We start from the raw sequence: 25,430 nt of genomic DNA on the forward strand, positions 1-25,430 counted from the left end.
GCAGAAAGGTCTGACTGATTAACCTCTTTCTTATCTTTCTAAGTGAAATTTCCCAAAGCCTTCGCCCAGGTACACACAACAAAGTGATGAAAAAGAAGATAATGTCCAATATCAGTCAGTGAAGAAATGCACTGCCATTGTTGAAAGTCCTCATTTAAATTTTAATTTGCCTGTTTTTTAATTATCCTTGCACATGTCCTAATTTTTTCCCTAAGCTTTGTATGTGGTGTTCACAATCATTTTCAAAGCTGACATTAAAATTTGCTAGGTTGGTAGGTTTGGGTGAATGGCTTAATTTTTATGCATCTTTAACAGCCCTGTCAGGTTATTGTTGATATTAGAAAGGATCTCAGTCCATCTTGGCCTTCTTAATATTATCTCCTTTCTAGCTGTTTTTATCACCAGTCATAGGGGCAGAACTGTTATGGATGAGAGGATGAGAGTACATTTAAGGAAATAATAAAGACTCTTGACTATCTGTAATACCCATCTCATAGTGGCTGGAAATAACTTCAGGAAAGCTAATTATTAAATAATAAATAACAATAGTCCCTTGATTAAAGGTAATATATGTGTTAACACCAAACCCAATCCTTGGCACATAAAACTCACTGAACAATTAATTCCTTATCTCCCTTTCCTAATCTTACTTCCTTGACTAGGTCAGATTGTAATGTAAATTGTGATTATGAGTAAGTTTGGCTAAACTGTTTTCCTCTGACTCAAGATCACCAGAGAAGAATAAAATTCCTATTCCAAACCTTCTATAAATACGGTATAGGGAGAATAACTACCAATTCTGACTTTCAAATCTCATAGCTATGATTACTCTTAATGCTAAAGGATACTTAGGCTATATATAGTTCAAAAGATGGTCAAATTAGGATCACACATCAAAGGCATATAAATGTATCTTAATAAGAAAATATATTCTTGGAAATATACTACTTTGCCTTTTATCAATGGACTAAAACAAAGTAAGGAAAATATATTCCTATTTTGTGTATAAAACAACTTTAGGGACACCTGTGTGGCTCAGTCAGTTAAGTGACTTCAGCTCAGGTCATGATCCCATGGTTCATGGGTTCAAGCCCCACGTCGGGCTCTATGCCGCCAGTTCGGAGCCTGCTTCAGATTCTGTGTCTCCCTCTCTCTCTGCACCTCCCCACTCACGCTCTGTCTCTCTCTCTCAAAAATAAAACATTAAAAAAATTTTAAAACATTAAACATTTAAAACATTAAAAAATTAAAAAAAATAAAACAACTTTAGAAACTGTCCCCATCGATTAATTAATTTGTGACAGATTTTGTGGTAGAATATTGTGTTGTCATTATAGAGAATTAAGAAACTCTGTAATTATTAGTATCAAAAGAGATTCAAGTTGTACAGTTATGTGAACACAGTCAGGTATACAAGTGTATGCACGCTACAATTTTTTTAAGCAACCTGAAAATCTGAATGATTGTCAAATTGATAGACAAGACATAGAGAGAGTGATGGATGAATGTGGGTAGATTATTATTATCATTAGGCATCACATATAAAAAAAGTTCTTAATAGTAGTTACCTCTATGGAGGGTGGGGTGAAATTTGCATGTTATTCTGTACTTAACATGTAATTTAAACTTTCTAATCATGTACATGTATTACTTTTTGAAAATATAGCCAGGAGTTATATGGGCCTTGACACTGTAATCCTCTTGTTTTCCCTACTCTCTCTCTCCCCCCACAAAAAAAGTGTAAATACGTTTCATAAATGATATTTTGTATTATTGATGAAAGTTTAACCAATCATTTATATGCAAAATTCACCTTACCAAATGGTTAGATTTTTAAGGGTTATCTTCTAAAATAATAGAGCTATATTTGTGTGGATACATCACAATTTGGTCAATGAAATACCAGCTGGTCATGAGTGCCCACTCTCCCCCACCAAAAATCTCAGCTTATATCTTCAAATAAAAGAAGGTCACATAATATCCTCCATTTATTTATGATGACTTTCCAAATCTCCACCTCCTTTTGTGCATTCCCCTTCCTGCAGATTGAAACAAAAATATGCACAAAGAAGAATTTCTGGCTTGGAGAGCCTGGGTGGTTCAGTCAGTTAAACACCTGGCTCTTGATTTCGGCCCAAGTCAGGATCTCATGGTTTGTGGGATGGAGCCCCGCATCTAACTCTGCCCTAACGTCGCAGAGCCTGCTTGGAATTTTCTCTCCCTCTCTCTCTGCCCCTCCCCTGCTTGTGTGCATGTGTGTGCTTGCTCACTCTGTCTCAAAATAAACATTGAAAAAAAAAAAGAAATTCTGGCTTGGATGAATTATGATTTTGAACCTATTCAAGGTTCCACTAAAGTCTAGATACAGTAAAAGTTATCAATATCTCCCTTTATTTTAAGAAAATGTTAGAGAATTTAAGAAGCTAACTATAGTCAAAGAATATTAAAGTTTGAAATATAGAGGGTAAGTCATGAGGGAAGAGATATAGCACCTTTTCAGAAATAGGACATCTATCACAAGCAGACTTGTTATCTCATTTTCCTTACGCTAACCCCCTTTTTTAAAGAAAGGGAGCGTAGTACATTTTCTTTCATCCAGGACAAAAACCTAATATTCACAATGGAACAAAACGTGCCTCATGGGCTCTTAGCAATTACTCCTTTGGCCCAATGAATCAAGTACGAGTAACAATTTCAATCTTTCCCTTTTTTACAAAAAGAGTAAGTCAGGGTTGGCAGGCTTTTAGAAACTGGGTGTCAGAAAGGTAAGCTCTTTTGTGTTTTGTTTGGCATATGAACATTGGTGATGGTGAGCACTACAGACCTCAACAGGCAATAGGGACCAAAAAATAATTTGGGCTTAAGATTTTGTCCTCACATTCAACATCTGTACATATTCTTAAACAAAATATTCAGAAAATTTACACTGTTCCTGAGACTTTTCAACTGAAAGAAGAGAATGTGTTATAGTGTTACTGGTAGATAAATACACAAAGTTTTCAAACTTGCCATTTTCAATGAATGTGTCTTTGGGTAAGTTACTGTTCCTCATAGAATCATAGATAGAAAACTAGCTTCTTATATTGTTACCACTCGCTTAGAAGCCAAAACTGGCAAATACTCTTCTTACATTTGCAAAAGTACAGATGACCTTTGAACAACATGGGTCTGAATTGTGTGGATCCACTTACACTTGATTTTTTTCAATAAATATAGTACTGTAAGTGTATTTCTCTTCCCTATGATTTTCTTGATAACATTTTCTTTTCTCTAGCTTACTTTAAGATTCCAGTGTATAATACATATACAAAATACATGTTAAACTGCTGATGTTATCAGTAAAGCTTCCAGTCAACAGGAGACTAGTAGTAAAGTTTCAGGGGAGTCAAAAGTTATACACAGATTTTTACTGGGGGAGCTTGGTGACCCTAACCTCTACACTGTTCAAGTGTCAACTATATATCCATCGAATACTTACCTGTGGGACATTTCTCCAAAGTTAGGATTTCATGATCAAAACATTTTGGAAGCATTTTGTATGACATTTTCCTATTGGTAATTCACAGTGTATATTTACATATTGCAGACTCCGAGTAGTCAAAAGAATGAACCAGTTTAAATTTGTTTTACTTATTATTTCTCAATCTTTTTAATCATGGAAATATTTTCTTTGTGTACTTACTCAAATGTCATTGAATAAATGTCCTATATAGAGGATACTTTGGGAAACACTAGATAGTCCTATCTGTTTGGAACAGTGGAATGGTTCTGGGCCCAGAAACCACAGAAGACAGTGATTATCTCAAAGAGAAAAGGGATAAAAAGGAAAGATCCACATGCTAAATCTATGACCCAATCAGCATCCTCAAATTGGACCACACATGAGTGGATATCCTAGCCTTATTGTGACTCAAGTTTGGACAGGAGGCAGAGGGAGACAAACCACTGGGGTAAGAGGGATGTTCTTTAGTCTCCCCAGAGATCAACCCAATCTCATTTGCAAATGAAAATAATAAGCCTATATATACTACATAAAATACCCAAGACCACCCTGGTGGTCAGGAGCAGCCCTGGAGTAAGAACCAGCCTTCTGATTCTGATGCCAGAGTCCTTCCTAGCAGCCCACATCAACTTCTGCCCAATGATGAACAGAAAGATGATTAATTGGCTCAAATACGATTGAACATAAATATTATTTGGGGGCCCACATAAGGCCATGTGGAGAAATGGACTACTGAAGACACTTAAATATTTTTCAATGTTTCTTCTATGCTGTATAATTTCTATGGATCCTAAGATCTTTGAAGTGAAGATACAGAGAGGAATATAATACACAGCAGTATAGTGTAGTGGTGAGTTCAGCTGCTAGATATCACCCATCTAATGAGCACAGAAAACACAAAACAGCCTACAAGCCTCTATGGAACCATGAGTTAGCAATCACCCAGTGTATTGTATACTGGGTTTAATAGAGTCTCATGTATCAGCAGTTTTTGTTTTATTTATTCTGGAGGTTAAAGAGTGCCCAACTCCTGCCCCTCATCTGTATTTCTCTAAGACTCTAAGCATAAGCTTCCTTATGATAAGGATAAGGATAAGGATAAGGATAAGGATAAGGATAAGGATAAGGATAAGGATAAGGACAGGGATAAGGATAAGGATAAGGATAAGGATAAGGATAAGGATAAGGATAAGGATAAGGATAAGGATAAGGATAAGGATAAGGATAAGGATAAGGATAGGGATAGGGATAGGGATAGGGATAGGGATAGGGATAGGGACAGGGACAAGGATAAGGATAAGGACAGGGACAGGGAAAAGGACAGGGATAGGGATAAGGATAAGGATAAGGATAAGGATAAGGATAATAATGAGGAGGGAGAGGAGGAGCAGTAGTATTAGCAGCAGCAGTAACACTTATTGGGTGTTTTCTATATCTCCAGTACTGTTCTAAGTGCTTTAAATAAGTTTACTCATTTAATCCCTATAATAATTCCTTATGGTAGGTAAGAATTATTTTTCTCATTATACAAAATGTGGAAACTAAAAACCAGCTAGATTTTTAAACTTGCCCCAAATCTCATAGCTTTAAGTAGCAGAGATGGGATTTAAATCCAAGTGGCCGGGCTCCATGGGTGATAGTCTTTAACCATTATGTACATTGCTCATACATGTCTGCTGGTGGTTATTTATTTACTTTATCCATTTTCACAACCATTCCCTCTTGCCAATCATTGACTCCTCCAATGTTGATTTCTAAACCTGATGAAGTATCAGAATCACCTAGAGAGCATCTTTAAAATAGACATCATAGTTCTCTCTTCAAGATCCTCTGGTCCATACTACATCAAGCAATTTCAAAAAGAACAACAGGTTAATCTGGAGGTAAAGGTCCCAGGACCCATGTTTGGCAGCCACTGATTTAGAGCCCTTCTCTCTTAGCCTTATATATCAAAGGCACTGGATCACAGAAGCCATGAAAGAAAGGACACAAAGCATAGCCAGACATACTGGCTAAATCACACCTTATCCCAGAAGTCTTTATATCCTTTTCTCACACTATGAACTCCTTAAAGACAAGAACATAGCATTACTCAGATCTGGACCTTCCATGGGCGAGACTAGGGCTTGATTCATAGTAGATGCTCAGTTAGTACTTACTGTCTAGATTCCTCAGTGAATCTTCTTGAAAAAAAGGCAATCAAACAACGATTTTCCAAAAAAAACACTAAGAAGGGTTTTCTGACCACTGATCACCTATTGCTCTAATGACAAAAGAATCATGAATGTTCCCACAACACTGTAAATGGGAGATGGTAAGAGGGTTTATTCACGATCTTGACACAAAGGAAGGAATAAGAGCAAGAACAAATGGGAGCAGAAGAGGAAACCATGTTTAAATCATGCCTGGTCGGACAAACTACACATCAATATAGAGATCTATATTCATTTTACCGCATTCATTAACTCAAGTGATTGTAGCTGTTTTTAATTCTTTCAAGGCTGGCTCCATAGGACCCTCAAATGAATCTACCCACTCATCTTCCCCTCCACTGCTGCCTAATTGGCCCACCACAGGCTAATGGGCAAACATTCCTCAGCAACTATTTATCTTTTTGAAGTCTTTTCCTAGAGATCCCTTTAAGAATAGCGGTAGGTTTTCCCTTGAAGCTATTTTTCCACTCTTATTTGTTTTTTGTTTTTTGTTTTTCAAGCATTTTAGAGAGGCTTCTTTGCTGTTTGTTTCTGAAGCAAATCAGGAACACTAATTTGTTCTTTGTGGATTTTTGGAAGCTACCCCAGTGGGAGCAGCTTGCTGTGACCAGGATTTCTGCCTGCGGATGGATGGTGGGGAGGGGGGCCGCAGGAAGGCTGCTGAGACAGAAAAGAATGCTACCGTGAGGTGAACACAATAATGCTATAGAGCTAAGAAACATAACTTCTGATTTCGAGAAGATGCAACCAATGATAACATGTAGCCAAGACTACCTGAGAGTTACACATTTACCTCTGTACAACTGTGTACAAAGTAGCAATTACTGGCTGAGGTGGAAACACCTGTTTTCCACAGACATGGGAGTGTAATGCAGATGTGATGTTGCAGGCAGAGAAAAGTCTTCATGGGCTCTGCCGCTGGAAGGAAGCTGACAGCTCATTTGAGGGTGATAGGGAAAGCTTTCTGGATGAGAAGTAGGTGGAAAAGTTCTCCACTCACTCAGAACATGCACATTTTGATCGCGGCTCTGCCATTAACTGGCATTGTAGCCCTGTCCAAATTACTTCATCTCCCTGCCAGAGTTCCCCCACCCGTAGAATCAACAGATCCAAGTGTTGGCCAACAGTTCCCTTCACATTATAATATGTTGCTTCCAGATTAACAAAGAGACATACACATTTGTATCTGTAAGGTAAAAAGTCAAAGGCTTTTTACCTTTGACTTTTTACTGTAAGTTGACTTTCAGGGAAAACAAACTATATGCAAAAATTAATGTATTCTTTAGGCATTTATGTTTTAAAACAGCCCTCAAAACATATAACCACAGATCAGTATTACACACATTTAACCCAGTCATCTATTACAAAATTTCAGTATAGTGATGTTGAGAACAACTGATGATGAATCGCAGGCCCTATAAAGACACTGACTTACCAGATGAAAATGCAACGCAGCATCTATTTATGACAAAAGAAAATGGGATAATCTTTAGAAGTGTATTGAAAGGTAATAGAAGATAAATGTTTTCAAAACGTAAAATCATTCATCTTATTATCCTGACACAACTACTACTTTTATTTATGCATATTATCTCTACACATATAGATATTTATAGTCACAGTAATAGTATACATAGCATTTTATATTTCACTATTTTCACAAAATTGTCTCATAAACTTAACTTGATGTTTCTACATAATTATCATTTGAATGGCTTCATAATACTAAACTGTGTTGATGTACCATAATCTATTAAATCATTATTTTGCTCAACTTCTATTTTGTCCCTAACTTCTTGCTATTAATATCAATTGCAATATTTTTTTTTTCTGTTTAGCTTGTTTGGGTTCCGTTCAAATGCTTCCATAAAAGAAGAATACCTCAGGCAATGGATATGAATATGTCTGTGGCTTTTGCTACAAATGGTCATGTTACCAAAGGGATTATCAAGTGATAATGCCACCAGCAAGGAATGCACACTTCATTTTTACCAGGACTTCATCATCTTTGATGATGATCATTTTTATGATGTAATATTTTATGCATTTTGAAACTGGCGGATGTATGTAACTATGTATCTATGTAACTATGTAACTATGTATCATGTTGTATGTAGTTACATACAACATGTAACTATGAAGTATATGACAAAGAGTCCTCAGTAAATGTTTTCACCCTTCTCATAAAAACTCTGTGGACTTAAACTGGAGATACATCTGTTCATTAATTCATTCTAACTGATTCACTCATTCATTCATTCAAAAACCTTTTACTGTGCACAACTATGAATGATAACATGTGAGACACTGGCTATCTGAAGTTATACCTTCCTTTGATAGTACAGTTTCTCAAAGAAAGAAATCCATTGAGCACATCTGTGGTCATTTCCTTAAATACATCATGTTCCAGGAGGCATATGGATACAGATGTGAAGACCAAAAGCAGGTCATTATTTTTGCATAATAGCATACTTTCAGAAAAATATACTAGAACTCTCTCATTATCAGAACTAATTTTTAATCCATGCCATGAATTAGGAAACTGTTTCTAAAGGTATGGCCCAGATTATTTTCAGAGGCAGAATGTTTTATAAATGAATTGGTAAGAAATGTAATCAGCTAAATCTTCATTTTGATGATCTTCTCCCACTTTCATGGCTTTCTTCTTCTCTGTGCTTGCTACGCTGTCCAAATAATTGCTTAATAAATTGTGATTTTTATTACTCTTTCTCCTTCATCCCCAAGGCTGTAAATATATTCTTTTGGTTCAAATTCTTTCACCTAAAAAATTCCACCAAGGCCCATAATCCAACAAATTTATTCTCCATTATTAAGCCTCCCTCAAAACAACTAGCATCATTAACTGAGTGCTTAAAATATGGCATGCAATATACTAAATGATACATATATTATTTTATGTAATTGTTACAGAATCTGCTTTATACCCCAGTCATTCAAGAAATTATATAATTTGGCCAAGTTCTTCCATCCGCCAAACTACCCCCTCCAGTAGCTGATATTGCCAAATTTCTGGTGAGCCTAAATAATTTCTATGTCATTAAACCAACCCTTCTGATATGATTCATAATGGATAATCCAAAAGAAAAGACCCAAGGGGCACCTGCGTGGCTCAGTCGGTTAAGCATCCGACTTCAGCTCAGGTCATGATCTCGTGGTCCGTGGGTTCGAGCCCTGCATTGGGCTCTGGGCTGACAGCTCAGAGCCTGGAGCCTGTTTCAGATTCTGTGTCTCCCTCTCTCTGACCCTCCCCTGTTCATGCTCTGTCTCACTCTGTCTCAAAAATAAATAAACGTTAAAAAAAATTAAAAAAATAAAAAAAAGAAAAGACCCAAATCAGGGACACAGGAAAGATTAATGTGTCTCCTCCATTTACTCCATCTCTCCCCCTTTGACTTGAAAGCATTATTACTCTTTCTTAGATAAATTAGTGCCTATGAATTTCATAAATAAGCTTGTACAACAGACCTATTCAGACATATGGTAGAGATTTCTGCAATGCATGCCATTCATCCTTAATGGTTTTTATTTCAAAATTCTCTTTGTAGAGTGCAGTGTTAGTTCATTTTACTTCATGAAACACTTGTGTAAGTATTGTTCTCTACAAACAAAGCAGCATAATGGAGAAACAAATTATTTAGAAGTAAATTAAAAGGATTGAACGTTCTAAAATTCAAATCACACAAGTTTTCCACTAAACAGATAAGACAAGGCGAAAGATGATTTCTCTTGTTTCTACAAAGACTACCTTGAGTACAGCTTACATATTGCCTCCTCATATCCTCGCCCCCTTCCCCCTCTCCCCTTAAGCACACTCAGAAAACCATGTAGCTCTAGTAAAAGAAGAAACCATTAAGGCATCATATTGTTCTGACAATTTTTTTCAAAACAATCAGGATGAGGATGATGATGATAATGATGATGATTTTAGACATAGAGCACATGAGCAGGGGAGAGAGGCAGAGGGACAGAGAGAATCTTAAGAGAAAGAAAGTTAAGTGCTGGACTCAATCCCACGACCTTGGGATCATGACCCAAGCTGAAATCAAGAGTCTGACATTCATCCAACTGAGCCACCCAGGTGCTCCAAGAATTATTTTGTTGAGCACAGAAACCAAGAAACTTTAAGGAAACATTCTAAGTTAACTTTAGGAAAGATCTTTTATACTTATAAATGTGTAGGATATATTCTCATGATGCTTGTAGGGCACTTAAAAAAAACTGCCATGCTTTTTAAACTCAGTCTGAAAATGTCAGCACAAGTAAAATGGCGAAATATGGGCAATTGTATTCTAATGCCAGGTTTAAACATTTAATGACTCAATCCCAGAAATTCTGAGCTGGTGGGAATAGTATACAACTATTTATCTTTATTTTAACCACTCGCTAGAATCAAGTAGTGAACAATAGTTAACATTGACTGAGATGCTAGGAATTAGGTTAAAAGTGGCACTTTGAATTTAATCCAGGCATATTTTATGCTTTTTAGTAAGCATTGCTTCTAATAGATACCTGAATTTTATAAAATATAATATCCCAACCAGAGAAGGATTGCCAATTCTCCTATACACAAGTATCACTTACATTTGGTTAGTTGGTTATACTTTGTTTCCCAGCCCTTTATTAGTCTTAAAACTACATTTTCAGAGATGTAGTCAGTCTTCCCAACAATCCAATAAATTAAGTACATCACATATTCACACAGTGAGGAAGCAGAGGAGCTGGATTAAACATTGGGTCCTCTGATCCACTCCATTGGTCTTTCCCTTATTCTATGGCAATGTAAGTACATAGGTAATCTTTTGTTTCTCCTTCCTTGAGGAATCTTGCTTCCAAGTTTCCTGAAGACTTGATCTGCTTTAGGAGGCATGGTGATGAATAGTGTGGTCTCTGAAGTTGGCCTCCATTCCATCCCAACCAGCTGAAAGTTGGACTTACTATTTGAAACTCTCAATGACTCAGTTTTCTCATCTATTGAACAGTATTAATATGAAATTTCATAATGAGCACAAAATGAGGTAATGTATGTAACTACCTAACCTAACAGAGTAAAAGGCACATGGCATGCATTTTTTTCAACTATTTTTATTAGATATCTCAACTTATACACACACAAATACTCTGGAATAAAATCTATACTTTCTTTCCATGGAGGCATGAAAGAAAAGAGATCTACTTCAGTTTAAAAAGTTTTTATGGGGATACCTGGGTGGTTCAGTCTGTTAAGCATCCAATTCTTGATTTTGGTTCAGGTCATGATCTCACAATTCCTGAGACAGAGACCCACAACAGGCTCTTCTTAACAGCACAGAGTCTGCTTGGGATTCTCTCTTAGCTCCTCCCCTCACCCTCCCCTGGTCATGCTTGTGCTCTCTCTAAATAAACAAATAAACTAACAAAAAGTTCAGCATGGATCAAGTTGGGGAAAATACATCTTTAGCTCTTTTGCAATTAGGTTTGTACACTGAAGTGACATCATTTTCTTGAAGTCATTGCTAAAATGTCACACTACACACACACACACACACACACACACACACACACTTAGATATTTAAATGCTCATTCATATTGCAAGTAAAACAAGAATGCTGGTATGCTCTGCCATTTTAGGTGAGGCACAGATACATGCATTCTTCCTCAGGTACAGATTGTCAGTGGGTCAAGCTTTGCCTTGTTTACCTTGAAACCCAATCTGCCCACCAAGATTGTTCAGCAAACAGCTTGCTTAAAAGGTATTAATTCACAGGAATAGTGGAGTTTTTCAGGTGGTGTAATTCATGGTTGGTAATGAAAGCAGCTGAAACAATCTGTTTTCATAAACCTTTTCATTAGTCAATAGGCCCACTGAACTATCCTAACAGCTTTGCTACCTCAAATATTTTTGTGGAAAGGTTAGAAATAAAGAGACAGAAACAAACAAACAAACAATTGGACTTGCTGATGGAAACTTTCAATGGCCTTAAAGGCCAATTACCTACCGCAGATGCTTAGGTACATAGGCACAACCAGTAAGGGGAAAACATATAAGAGGCTAGGGTTCCTCTCTTCCACCTCTTCCTCTTGCCTATTTAAAGTCTTCAGAGGGATGCTTTTAGAGACAGTCCCTTCCAAGGAAGGGACTTCACACTAAGTAAAATTTTGTCACTTAGAGGTTTCAGAGAGGCACAAAACATACTGACATATAGCTGCCCTTCTCTCCTGTCACATATGTAGTTCTTATCGTTTGCTACTAAAATTTTATAAAAATATTAGAGCCAATGAATTGGAATTAAAATCTGGGGCTCTAGATTCAGAAAAATGAAAGGTTCAGTATTGGCCCTCTTGCTTATTAACTTATTAACTATTTTCACCCTCCCCTAAACGCAAGAAAAACAAAATTACCTCATCAAACTGTGAGTGAGAATCCAGGTCCCTGCTTTGTACACCTTCAGAGTTAAAAGTTAACCCTACTATTAACCAACACAGGAGCTCTTCTAAGCAGAGGGGGTTTCAGAGATGAAAGAGATAAGACTCAAGGTGCTGGTATTCCCACTTGTTTCACCATCTTAATTCACTATCTAGAGGGAACAACGTGATCTTAGCCACAACGGGATCCATAATTTTCAAAAAAAAAAAAAAGGGAGAAGAATATCATAGAGGTTAAGAGACAAATCCAAACAAATGGGTTCATTACTGGGTCTGGAAATAGATCCACTCGGATTTGTGTATTTGGAGGAAGGGAAAATAGAAAAGGAAAGGGGCTGAAGGCACTACCTCTGGATTAGACTTGGAAAAGACTAGTGTAATCAAGACCCTTAAGGAAGGAGGCCATCCAGAGCAACATATGATTCCCTATACATTTCTGTACACATATGAGTAGGAAGAGGAACAAACAAAGGAATCAGGAGTTGGCTTGGGCCATAGTTCCAAAGTAACTGCTGCTGTTGAGGACTCAGCAGGAGGATGTAGGAGGTAGGAGGAGATTTACTCATCTTATTCTGAGATGTGAAAAGAACATGTAGTTTCTTTATTTCTCTCATACAATTCTTTAAATTGCCCACTCGGATTTACTAATTCACAACATTTTAATTTTTTTCTAGCTTGAGTAGTCTCCTTAAATTTAAATACTGGGTCTATTCAAAGTTAACTCAGGAGGGCAATTTATATAGTGATTTTCTGGAGGATATAGTCTTTTCATCATAAATATTTACTCAGTCTTTCATAGCTTCAACATCTCCCTTTCTTCCCTGAGATAATTCCTAGATTGACTATGGTTTTATGACAATGAATAGAAGGAGCTTCAATCCATGCCAGTTAACTTCAGATGCTTTCAGCTTGCTGAAACAGGGTGGAAGGACTAGTCTGCTCCCTATGTGGATACTCCGAAGCAAATTCAAAATATTTAACAATGAGTATGTATGTCATAGCATGAACCAATCAAAACAGATGCACGTCTGATAAAAACTATCAGAAGAGACATTGACTATGGTTACTGACACATGATATAGCCATGCCATTGTAGACCTGCTAAATATAAGCCCTATGAGTGACTACTGAAATTTGAGTGTCACACCTAGTCTTTTTTTTTATTTTTTTTCAATGTTTATTTATTTTTGAGAGACAGAGAGAGACAGAGCGTGAGTAGGGAAGGGGCAGAGAGAGAGAGGGAGACACAGTATTCAAAGCAGGCCCCAGGCTCTGAGTTGTCAGCACAGAGCCCAACGTGGGGCTCGAACCCACAAACTGTGAGATCATGACCTGGACCGAAGTCGGACACCCAACTGACTGAGCCACCCAGGCGCCCCAGTGTCCCACCTAGTCTTTTGGAAGAAACTGCAGGTACCCCCCATTGGTGTCCATAGGCACAACCATTTCTCCCAGTCAAAGGTCAGGATCTTAAAAACCCACCACCTCATTCCCTAACTCCACAACCGTTTTTCCTGCCAAAATTCCTGAGGGCCAAAGGAGCAGGTTTTCCATATTCTCTGGTCTCATCTTGAGTTTGTTCTACCCCTTGGAACACACTAAAACTCTCTGATCTATTCTACCATTCTTGTTTCTTGATTTGTTGGGAGTTAATGTGTTTGATTTCCCAAGAGCTAATGGGTTTAGAAAATCCTTTTTCCTCAACAATACCTGATTTTCAAGAACATTATTGTTCTAAAGCAAAGAAGTCAAGAAGGTAAGCTTTGAAATGTAAAGCTGATCAGTGAATTCTCTGTTTAATGTAGTACCTGCTCTGTCCTTTTGCAAGGCAATGGCTTCTTGACTCCATTAGGCAATGATTTAAATATATCCAAGAACTGTTCCTTACAAGTGTGAATTAAATATTGATAATGAAAAATCATAATCTATTTTGAAAAATTAGAAAAAAATAGGAAATATAAATAATAATACTTAGAACACTGTAACATATATTAATCAGTATATTAATTAAAGGCAGCATGGAAATTCAGATATTTATATCAAAGGATAAAATCAGTACATTTTTTACAAACTGCCCAAAACATCCAAAGAAATAGAAACTGGTAGTGTGGGAGGGACCCTTCAGTGAGTCACGGATCATCAAACAGGATTTTAGGCTATGCTGGGATCTTTTTCCTACTGATTTTGTTATTATTGTTGGAATTAAATCAGAAGCCATGAATAAACCATTGAGACCCATCTCAATTAATTCCCCAATTCCACCCCTTACTTTCAATCCCTAGCCTAAGTCTTCATCACAAAAAGACACTACTGCAAGCTTAACCTCTAAGGCAAATATAACAAAGCAAAGGAAGACAGAATGGCAGTCTGTGTAACACCTGCAATCTAATCTAAAAATAAAATCTGAGGCGCCATCCTAAAAGTCCTGATTTCCTACTCTATTCCAAAAAATTAAAGAGACCAAATTTACTGCCTGCTAAAACTTAAAAGGGTCAGCACACGAAGAACCAGTTAAGTTTGGCTCTCTAAACATCTAGAATGTAACTTCCCACACAGAACACAACTTTAAATCATCATGGTCCACCATGACGGAATCTTCTGTGATGGAGAGTAAAATCTCACAGGTTTAGGCCAAGAACAATTGTTCTCAGAAATACCAAAGTGATATTAAAGAATTCACTGAAGAAGCTATGAATCACTGTCTACATCCAACCATCAGAGGTATGTAAATCCAAACTACAGAAAGGTGGAGGAGGTTCAGATTCCCCATCTGAATGCATAGATGAACAAACATTTCCTGAATCCTTAAGTGGTTTTTTTTTTCCTGAACAGTGCTAAGATCTACTAGTATATCCTATTCTATTCAAGACACCATTTTCCAACGTTTAGAATCTGGCATTTTTCCCAGTTACTAAAAATTCTAATGAAAAGAAGCAGTCACACAAACCCAACCCGACAAGCTTAAGATCTTTTGTTGGTTGTCTTCTATAATTGATATTACATGTATATTTAGAATAAATGGACGCTGTAGCTTTGTGTCAGTCACTCATTCTAACATGTTTCACATTCTCTTGAATTGTGTGCAACTTTAGAAATTTCCAGTCATCTTACTTTTAAATACCTCAGCTTACAATATAAAAGGACACAGAGCTTATTTAAATGAAGACATTATACATAGCTCTGCCTGCACTCTTTCAAAATACGCAGTCAATTAACATAAGCTACCTTCCAGAGGATTTGCTTTAAGTCAGGTGGAAAGGTATATTATTTCAGAACTAAGGAAAGAAAAAAGAATATGAAATGCAGAGCAAACCAAACATCTGAAAAAGCATAAAGACTGTTCAATTTCCCATATTTTAGAGGTGGTGATGTGGTCTTTTTCCCCCCTTTAAAACGTTTTGCCAAATATTGCATTCTGGGCACAAAAAAAGACCTCGAGGAGGTCTCTGAAGGGATATAATGTCCAAAATGTTGCAGCCCCTTCTATCAGATGCTTGGGAAGTCTCTCTGCAGCCTCCAAAATATTGCAAGCTCAATTACCCTTGGGGTGCAGTGAGCGAGCAGCACCATTAATCATTCCCAGGGCACTAAAAATGCCCTGAGAACAGTCCTGAGTCCTACGGCATTAAGGGTGTCCAAGAACTGAGTTGGTCTCTGACAGCTGGGCCATGCTGCCACCTGGAGGTCAGGAGAAAACACAACTCCTCTGATGCCAGTCTTTTCCCTCCAGTTCTAGAGAGAAGCTATTGTAAGGCTTGTGGGCTATGGTGAATATTCTCTCCTTCTTGAACTCTTAACCTTGTTCTTCCTCCTCTCAAAAACGTTGGGATTTTCCTCTTCATTGTTCAGTTGCTTGTGGAACAAGCAATGCCAACAGCAGTGGGTGAAGGCCAGCAGCCCAACAGTTCTTGCTTTCCATGCTTTCTTCATCCACATCCTCAAGGGTCCTGTAGCCCCATCTTTGAATGCACCTTTTCTCTTGTTCACCCATCCATCAACATAAACATTAGGTGTCTCATGTTCTGTTCTAGAGACAACACATCATACCCATTCTCAAAGTGCTCCTCTGGGTGAAGAGGGAGAAAAGAAAATAGTCAGTCATGGCCCAGTCATGATAAGTGATGAAAAGTCATGATAAGTCATGATAAGTCATGATAAGTGATGTTGTGGGAACAGTGGAAGGATTACCTAAATCAGTCAGAGATGTTAGGAAAGTATCCAGTGGGAAGGGCTCTTCACAGGCATCATAGAAGGAACAAGGGTGTTCTTTTGAAATCTGATGAGCCTGTGGTCAAATCATATCTACAAATACAAATCAAGCAACTTTTCCAACTTTTATTTTCTTGACCTGGAAATTTTTTCATAACAACACTTATTTTACAATGGTATTATAAACGGTATTTCAGAGGAGATAGAAATTATATGTGTCAAAGAGCTAGTAGAGTATATTAGCTCAACACAGGTAGTTGTTTTTATTTATTTTTTATTTTTTTTAAATGTTTAATGTTTATTTTTAGAGAGAGAGACAGACAGACAGACAGTGGGGGAGGGGAAGAGAGAGAGGGAGACACAGAATCTGAAGCAGGCTCTGGGCTCTGAGTTGTCAGCACAGAGCCCCACACGGGGCTTAAACTCACAAGAGGTGAGATCGTGACCTGAGCCAAAGTTGGACCTTAACGAACTGAGCCACACAGGCGCCCCAACACCAGGTAGTTGTTTTTGTTTCGATTATAATATCTCTGGCAGAGCAAGGTGGACTCATCCAAGCAGAGAAGGGGGGAAGAGAGGGACAATGCACACTAAGTCTGACAGTGAGAGAATAGTGGGTTTAGGGATCTTCAAGGGCATGTTATCACTGGAAATACTTCAATTTCACTCTCCTTTTCATGTTTCTCTATGACTGTCTCTCCTCCTTTATCTTGTTCCTTGTTGTTGTTTTTTCCACATTGTCCCTACTCAACTTTGAAAGGAAAGCAAGAATGTTGTTTGTTTCCAGAATATTAAACAAGTGTTTAAGTTTTCAGCTAATTCATGATTACAACATTTGTTTGGAGGAGAAACAGGCACCTGGAAAAACTTTTTTCATCAAATTTCCTTTAACTCAGTAGAGAACTTGGTGGGTAGGTACTGACATTCTGATAAAATGCTAGCACTACTTTTGTCCCTACAGAATGCACTAGTAAGTTTGAGTGAGCTGTAGTGACACCTCCTGGTAAGAGAAAGGGAACATCACTGGATAGAAAACTTGCCTTGCCTTTACAATTTTATGATCAAAGCAATACACGAAAACATCTTTTTTATATGAAGTGGTTTCCTGCCTAAAAAAAAAAAAAAAAGTTTGCAAAGACGGACACACACGCATATATACACATAGTCAGGTATGACTGACTTCCATTTTAAAAACCAGCTAAATCCAAAGAAGGAATTTTTTGGTTTTTTTCACGACATCAAATAACTAATTTTAATTCTTAAAAAATCTTTCATCCACTTATTTTAGCATTGTATATATAGAATCTAACATTCCCTAAAGCTAAGAAGTAAGATGCTATGGAAGTTGCTTTATGTAGTATTTTTAACCGGGTTCTTTGTGAAATGTTAATCTGATACTTCCTCTTGAATGCCTCAACTATCAATGGTCTGAAACATCACCTCAAGCCCACCATATATCCCTACCCCAGCACTGCAGTTTCCACTTAGGCCATCCCTGGCCTGAAACATCTTCAGGCCTAGAGTCCCCCAGTCCACCTATCACTTCCCTCTCCACTCCCAAGCAATCTATTTCTTTCAAAATGTACTTGTGTTCTGATAAGTATATTTAAGGCCCTGTATATTAAGAGCCAAAATGATAAGTATTAATAACTTAACCTTTTGTATCTCCTTAGTGACATATGGAACTTGCAAATATAAAGTTAGCCTTTCTAGAAATGCAATCCCTTGATTATAACAGAGTCTCAGCCATCCATCCATCCATCCATCCATCCATCCATCCATCCATCCAATATTTATTCATTTGCCTAGTACTACATGTCAGACCCTCTGCTAGATATTAGGGGAAACAAATGTAACCATCAAAGACATTATCTTTGTTTCAGAGAATTTAAATTCTTGTGGTCAAATAGAGGGGGAAAAGATTAACAAACAAAAAGCTCAAATTGTGATAAGGTCTATTAAGGAAACATAAGGTATAAAGAGTGAAAAGAGACTAGAAGTAAGTGTCCTGTCCTTTAGATAAGTAGAAGGCAGGGAAGGGCTCTCAGGGAAGGCAGCAGAAGCTGAGACCTATAGGACAAAAAGCTACTACAGGGACAATCATAGGAGGGTGTTGCAGGCAGAGGGAACAGCATGGGCAAAGGCCCTGTGACAGAATGGACTTGATGTTTTTATGGAAATAGCGAGGAAACAGAAAGTAGCAAGAGTTAAAGTTGATGTATGTGATCATAAGGTTTAATTCAAAGCCCAATGAGAAGACCTTGGATGGTTTTAAAGAAGAAAAGATAAAATCTAATTTAGGTCTTGACAATAGGTAATACATAATAGTACTTACTTTCTGCCAGACACTCACTTAATCCTCATACCAACCTTACAGGATAGGTATTAGTAATTTTATCAATAGGAAAAAGGAAGTAAAAAGAAGTGAAGTAATTTGCCCCCAGTCTCACAGCTAGTAAGTAGCAGTAATGGGATTCATAATCAGGCCACCCACCCATGGAGTCCACGCTTCAAACAGTATGCAATATAGCCTCTCATGTCATCATTTCTGCCAGAGCAAGAGTGGGAAGAACTTGTTGGAAGGTAAGGCAATGATCCAGGCTAGAAATTATGGTGCCTTACTCCAGAAGGATGGCAGTAAAGATGGTAAAGATTAAATGGATTTATGATATATTTTAGTGGTAAATTCTATGGGTCTTGCAGGACGGAACATGGCAGGCAAGGGGAATGCCTAGTGGGGACCAATATTTCAACAACAGTAGAATCACATTGCAGAGATGGCTTTTGCTATTGTTTACTCAATGTGCATTTTCTATATTACCAGGATCTTCCCATGAAGAAGTTTTTTCCTTCAAGCTAATACATTCAAAATATTTGCTAAACAGAACACTTTTCATCTCGGTGTCCATTGGAACAACCTTTTAACATGGCTCACTAATTTTTCTGGTCTTTTCTATGAACACATACAAAATTTTATGATGTACTATGTAAGTTTAGGATTTTTTTTTCTTTTACACTATATCATCTACTTTTACCTTGTCAACAATTATTTTCTGAAAAAAAAATAGTTTTAAATAATGTTTAACATTCTATTATAAATACAAGCTGTACGTTCTTATTCTATCTTTGGGCCGTTGTGTTGCTTCTAATTTTTCACTATTCCGAGTAACATACTTTACATTCATCTTTGACTGCAACCCTGATTATTTCCCAATGCTAAACAACTAAAACTGTAAGTTTTAGGTCTAATGGAATAGTTTTATTCCCTGACAAACTGCATTTACATGTTTCTACCTTGTATTGCACTACAGTGTAACAGCTGAAATACCACCAGTGCTGTGTGAGAGAACCTGCAAGAAGGCAGATTATGTGGGAGCAGGTACTAGCAGGTGGATAAACGTGGCAGTGGGTGTCTGCAAAAATTATTTTTTGATTGTTTCACTTGCATCAGTGAATAGGAAGTAATGCCTTCATCTGAGAGTGAAGGTGTAGACAGAGGTACTGAGTGTTTAAGGAGACAAGAGAAAGTATGACATACAGTGAATGAAGTAAGCTAATGCAGTAAGGGTATCTGATAACTTCAAGAACACATTTAACATTAATGCATATGTACCCATCCACAGAAGTCCTTATTCAATGTTTATTTGGGTAAGTGTATTTTCCTAATTAAAGGCCAAATTTCCTGATAAATCTTCATTAGCAAGAAATCCAGTTGCCTTGACCATACCCATACCATACTACACATGACTAGTACTTCTGTCAATAAAAAGTAACAGGCCCCAGAACAGAACTGGTATTCAACTACCAGTCAAAAGGGTTCAAAATGAGAAAAGTATTTACTTCCACGTGTAGCTTGAATCCGGCATTTAGTTTCTCTCTTTGTATATTTAGAATAGTTATTATATTAATACTATATTTGTATAGAATTCTTCAAATTTTTCTAAACATTTTTATTCTCACAATATTGCTGTAAAACACACACAACACACACATACACACACAGGCACCCTTACAAAAAAAAAGTCAAGTTCAAATCCAACTATGGGATTCCTTCAAAGAGAAAGTGTATTTTAAATAAACCTTTAGGCAAAGATAGGCATTTTACCAATTTGGTATGCAAAGTGGGACATTTCAAGTTGAGTATAGCATGAAGAAAAATTAAAAGGTTAATACATAATAAACTTCTGTAATAAGCTATATCTTTGAAATTTATAGCACATATATCTTTGCTTCCTGACACCATGTATAAAATACATACTGAACCAAAATGTGCAGAATGAAGGAAGTATTTGCCTTTTCATTTTTTATTTGGTTGTTCTACCTTTAGGAAGATATTGACATGGAATAGAGAAAGGAAAGGCCAAATTCTGACCTAATACTATAGTATGAGAATTGCAGTTACCTTATTCTTCTCTCACTGCATTCTAGAGAAGAAACTTCAATGGCCATTAGAGAATAAAATAGGATTTCAGCTCAGGTCTTTAGAGGCAGCTATTCTTAAAAATTAATTCACTTGATAAATGTTCCAAGTTTCTTCCTCACTTTTTTTCTATGTGAACATTTATCCTATGTGCTTTGGATGGATGTTACCAAATTTCTGAGTTCAAATTCATAGTCCCAAGAGTTATGCATACCTGAACAAGTTGGTGAGGAATACTTAACTGGTCTCCAAATCTCTTAGGGATAATTTGAAGACAAATTCTCTATCCAAATGTTATTAATTACATATTTAGCACCTTAGGTAGCTTATTTCTGAGAGGCTTTAGAGATCAAAAGGGATATGAAAAAAAGGGAAGAGAATCAAAGCTAAAACATCAATTTGAATTGAGCTGCACAATGAGAATTTACACCAGTACTTTGTTGCAATGTAATCTATAAATAACCCTCTGAGGTTCACTTGCCAATTAGGAATCATCACATGGCATGCACCTTAGATGTCAGTAGCTAATTTGCATGTCATTGAAACATTAATTTGATGAAAATTTTAAAGCTTTATGCACTATTTATATCATAATTGGAAGCACAGTAATTGTACCAATACACAGATTCTCATCATATCCAACGTGCTTCTTAAAAGGCCAAGTTTAAATGATCAGTATTTATCATTGTCTGTTTGAAAGTTTGCTTTAGTTCAGGACAAAATACGCGTGTTTTAGACTTTAAATTATTTTTTAACATTAACCATAATTGAGATGTCTGGGGAAAAATGGTGTCTATGTGAGAGATAGAGAAGATGAAAATCATTTCATACCCAGAGGTATCTATAGTTAGATTTGGAAGTTTAATTCAGAGTTTGTGCCCTCAGCCATAAATATGTCACCTTGCGTCAATAATTTAGTTCTAATTTGTCTTCAAGTTTTTACTTTTTTTTTTTCTCTCCCTGAGTTTTCCAACAGTCAAAAAGAATAGTTTTGTGGGTGGTCCCTTCTAAAAGCTTAAAATGGCTGTTGATTCAAGTACAAAGGGAAACAACCAGTGGGCGCATACATTTAACTACTGTATTTAAGTACAGGACTTAGAAAAAATATTATATTTACATAGCCAGAAATTTCATAAGCTGATAGCCTGGTGGAGTGAGACTGCCATCAGAATTGCCATACCTGTCAATCAGGTCCAGCCAATGGCTGATTGGGTAGCAAGCAGAAAAGCCAATCAGAAGCAGAGGAAGAGGGGAAGAGAGAAAGAGAAATGTCTGAAAGTCTCCACTACCAAAGAATCACAAGGATTTTTCCAACACTTGTTTTCATTCTCACATCCTCAGACTATTTGGAGTTTAGTATCCCCAGAGGGGAATTCTTTCTAATGAAAAGATTTGGTTACTTCGCTTTTTTTTTTACTGGTTGCTACTATTAATAGTGTTTTTTTCCAGAAAGTGGAAGCTGAGCTTCATTAAAGATAAAGTCTGGGTTTTTAATTTAATGCAACAGATGTGCAAATATATGTTGACTCACTATTAGTTAATTCGTTATGTGTTTATGGCTTCTCTATCCTGCTAAAATATAAATATCTTTAGATCAGAAGCCATCCCTAAGTTGGCCTAATGCCCTCAACATTTGCAATATTAGATCTTAATAACTATTTGTGGATTTGATTGTATTTCTAAATACATATTCATATTAATTTTGATGCTGTCTCCCCCCACCCACAATAAAAAATAGACATTTTGACAAAATACATACATAAGTAGAGTAAGATAAAGTCACTGAGAAATATAACATACATACACCCACTTTCCAAAGAGTGTTAGATGATTGATAAATTAGACTCGGATTGGCTCTGAGCCTTCTAGTGGCCAAAGCAAAAGAGGAAATGTGATCAGTTAAGAAATTCACATTACTCCTGAGATTAAAAATAATAATTTATCATAAAAAGCTATGTATAAAAAGCATACACAATCATTAATTTGTATTGCTTTAGATCTTCATTTCATAAGTGTTTACATTATTACTCACGTTAATCTTTATTTTAAAGAAAATCTAAACAAATATCGGCTACTAAAAACAAAATCTAATTCAATACTTTTTTTCCATATTAGTTTATGGGAAGGAAAACTAAATTTAAGATTGAAATGCACTTATTTGAATCATTTAACCAATTTGTTTATGGTTGCATTTAGTTACGAAAATTGAGTGTCAAACTTCATCTTCCCTATTAAACATTTAACAAGTTCTAAACGTGTAGGAGGAAACTGAGTTTTTTAAATAAAATGTCTCCAAAATAAACACTGCCAATTATCATTTTTATATACATAGACAAGTTTTCTCTCTCCTTTCCAGCCTCCCATCCACACCCTATACCTGGCAAAAAAAAAAAAAAAAGCATAAGAAAACACTGGGTAGTTTTCATTACTTAATATGAAGAAAAATTAATGGAATTAAAGTCACCATTCAAATGTAACAAAGCAAAGGCACTATGATGCTCTATTACTTTGCCTTATGATATGTGAAGATACTGCCTGAAATACTCAAATGTATATTATGTGCCACATAGCTTGCGCTTTTAAAGGTCAAAGAAGTATTCCCCAATGAAATTATTCATTGAAACATGCCCTTCACTTCCTGTGTTAGGTTCTGACTCTTTCCAGGTTTAATAAAAGTTGTTCTCTCTCTCTTCACTCTTCCCGCCGCTAATCCCTGCATGTTTTCAACAGGAAGTCCCTTACGGACAATGTTGAAGATATTTGCACATAAATTTATGACATAGAATAAAAATAACATAATATTCAGAGTCAACAGAGTATTACTTTAAAAGGAAATTGATTGTGAAGAAGAAAAGAGGATCAACATAAACTCAGCAAGAGTCTGAATGATAGTATATAGTACAAATAATTCTCTATTTGGGGGTCCTGAGAAATTTCAGCAAGTGGTTGTGGAGTAATGAATGTTTGTAATTCATTAGCTACTATTTTAAAATGCAAAGCACACCATGACATCAATGATGTTCTTTTTAATCTCAACAAACAGGCTATTACAATTAAAGCACTTGCAAAAAGACAGTATATTTAAATATAGATTTTGATAAGATTACAATATTTTAATATCAATAATTTGATAACATTTCATAATTCTATAGAAAGAAGAAAACGTGTTATAAGATTGGTTCAAAAACACATGTATGCACCAACAACCTTCTACGAGTATTAGTAACAGCTAGCATTTCTATCCTTGAAAACGTCTTTTCCTCAGTACCCTTTAGTAAGGTTTTAGTATATCTTTAAGAAAATAATCACTGTTTACTTAAAATACATACATTTTTTTCCCAAGTAGAGAAAATAATAGCATTTTAAAGTGCTTGATTTTCTTTTCTCACTTTCCATCTTCCCTCAGCTCCTAGACAACAAAACAATGGTTCTTTCTTCATGTGGAAGAGTAAACTCAATAAACACAAATGGCTAGGGGGCCTCACAGCAGTGAAATTATGGCTTCACAAGGACTTTTTTTTCTTTTCGAAGAAACACGTTTAAAAGGACCTTTTTCAACATACTTTAAAGTCATGCATATTTCAATGATATAATTAAATTGGCAACACTAAACATTGCTGACTGATAAATGAGGCCAAAATAATTAAGTTCTGCTTTTTGTACAATCAAGATTTAGTGCAGCAATCAATCTGGGTAAGAATTTGGAGTCCGGAGATTTCAGCAGATGAACAAGCAACTAGATAAAGCTGGTCATGTGGGAAGGTGATTAGATGAGTATACAGTTTATACATAGCTGTGGATACCTTCCATGTCTTAATCTTCATTAGAACCTGGCTGATTCATTGTTCATGTGGTCTCATACTAAACTGGACATGGTTCGCAAGTAGACAAACAATAGAACAGCTTAAAAGATAATCCTATGCACTCAATGAGCACTATTGATATTGAAAATGTAAAATATTAACAGACTGAAAACAAAAGTTCTTTTCAAAGCCAAACAAAAAACCTAGAGGCTCAAGTACTGCAATAGAAAAGATTAAGGAATATTAAGAGTGATGAGGAGCGAGGGAGAGAGAGAACACAATATACTTTCCACATGTGTATTTATGGAACTGGGTATGTTGGCTGCCTATTCAGGTTTCCATTTTTATTTATCTCCTACCTAACTCTCTCTTCCTTCCCTAGAATAAACGGCTTTCCATACCCTAAACAACATCCCCACTCTGCATGGTCTCGTCTGTGGAATCAGACCGTGGTCAGAGAGAGGTGTTCATATTATTTCTCCTGGGGGCTGCAACTCCAGGCTTCAGCAGACTGATGCACTTAGCACGTCCATCAGGCAAGTCAGAGTAAAATATAACCTGGGCAGCTGGGTGTGTTAGTAGCTCCTGGGATTTACAACCAGCTACAAATATAAATAAGTAAATATACATATATATATATATATATATATATACACACACACACACACATACATATATGTGTGTATATATGTATATATACATATGTATGTATATAATACATACACATGTACGTGTGTGTATATATATATATATATAGATATATAGATGTATATATATATCTTGTCAAGAGCTTACTGATCAGTACCTTAGTACCTATGGATCTTAGAGAAAGAAGAAACATCCTCCTCAGGAAAATGCA

General features: G+C 36.4%; 1 protein-coding gene across 1 annotated transcript in view; it reads right to left on the minus strand.

The window, feature by feature from the left end:
* SEMA6D (semaphorin 6D) overlaps nt 1–25,430 on the minus strand; it is a 556,581-nt gene that overhangs the window by 529,384 nt on the left and 1,767 nt on the right. The window lies entirely within an intron of this gene.

The sequence above is a fragment of the Acinonyx jubatus genome, chromosome B3 (assembly GCF_027475565.1).
Source record: "Acinonyx jubatus isolate Ajub_Pintada_27869175 chromosome B3, VMU_Ajub_asm_v1.0, whole genome shotgun sequence".
NCBI classification, from domain to species: Eukaryota; Metazoa; Chordata; class Mammalia; order Carnivora; family Felidae; genus Acinonyx; species Acinonyx jubatus.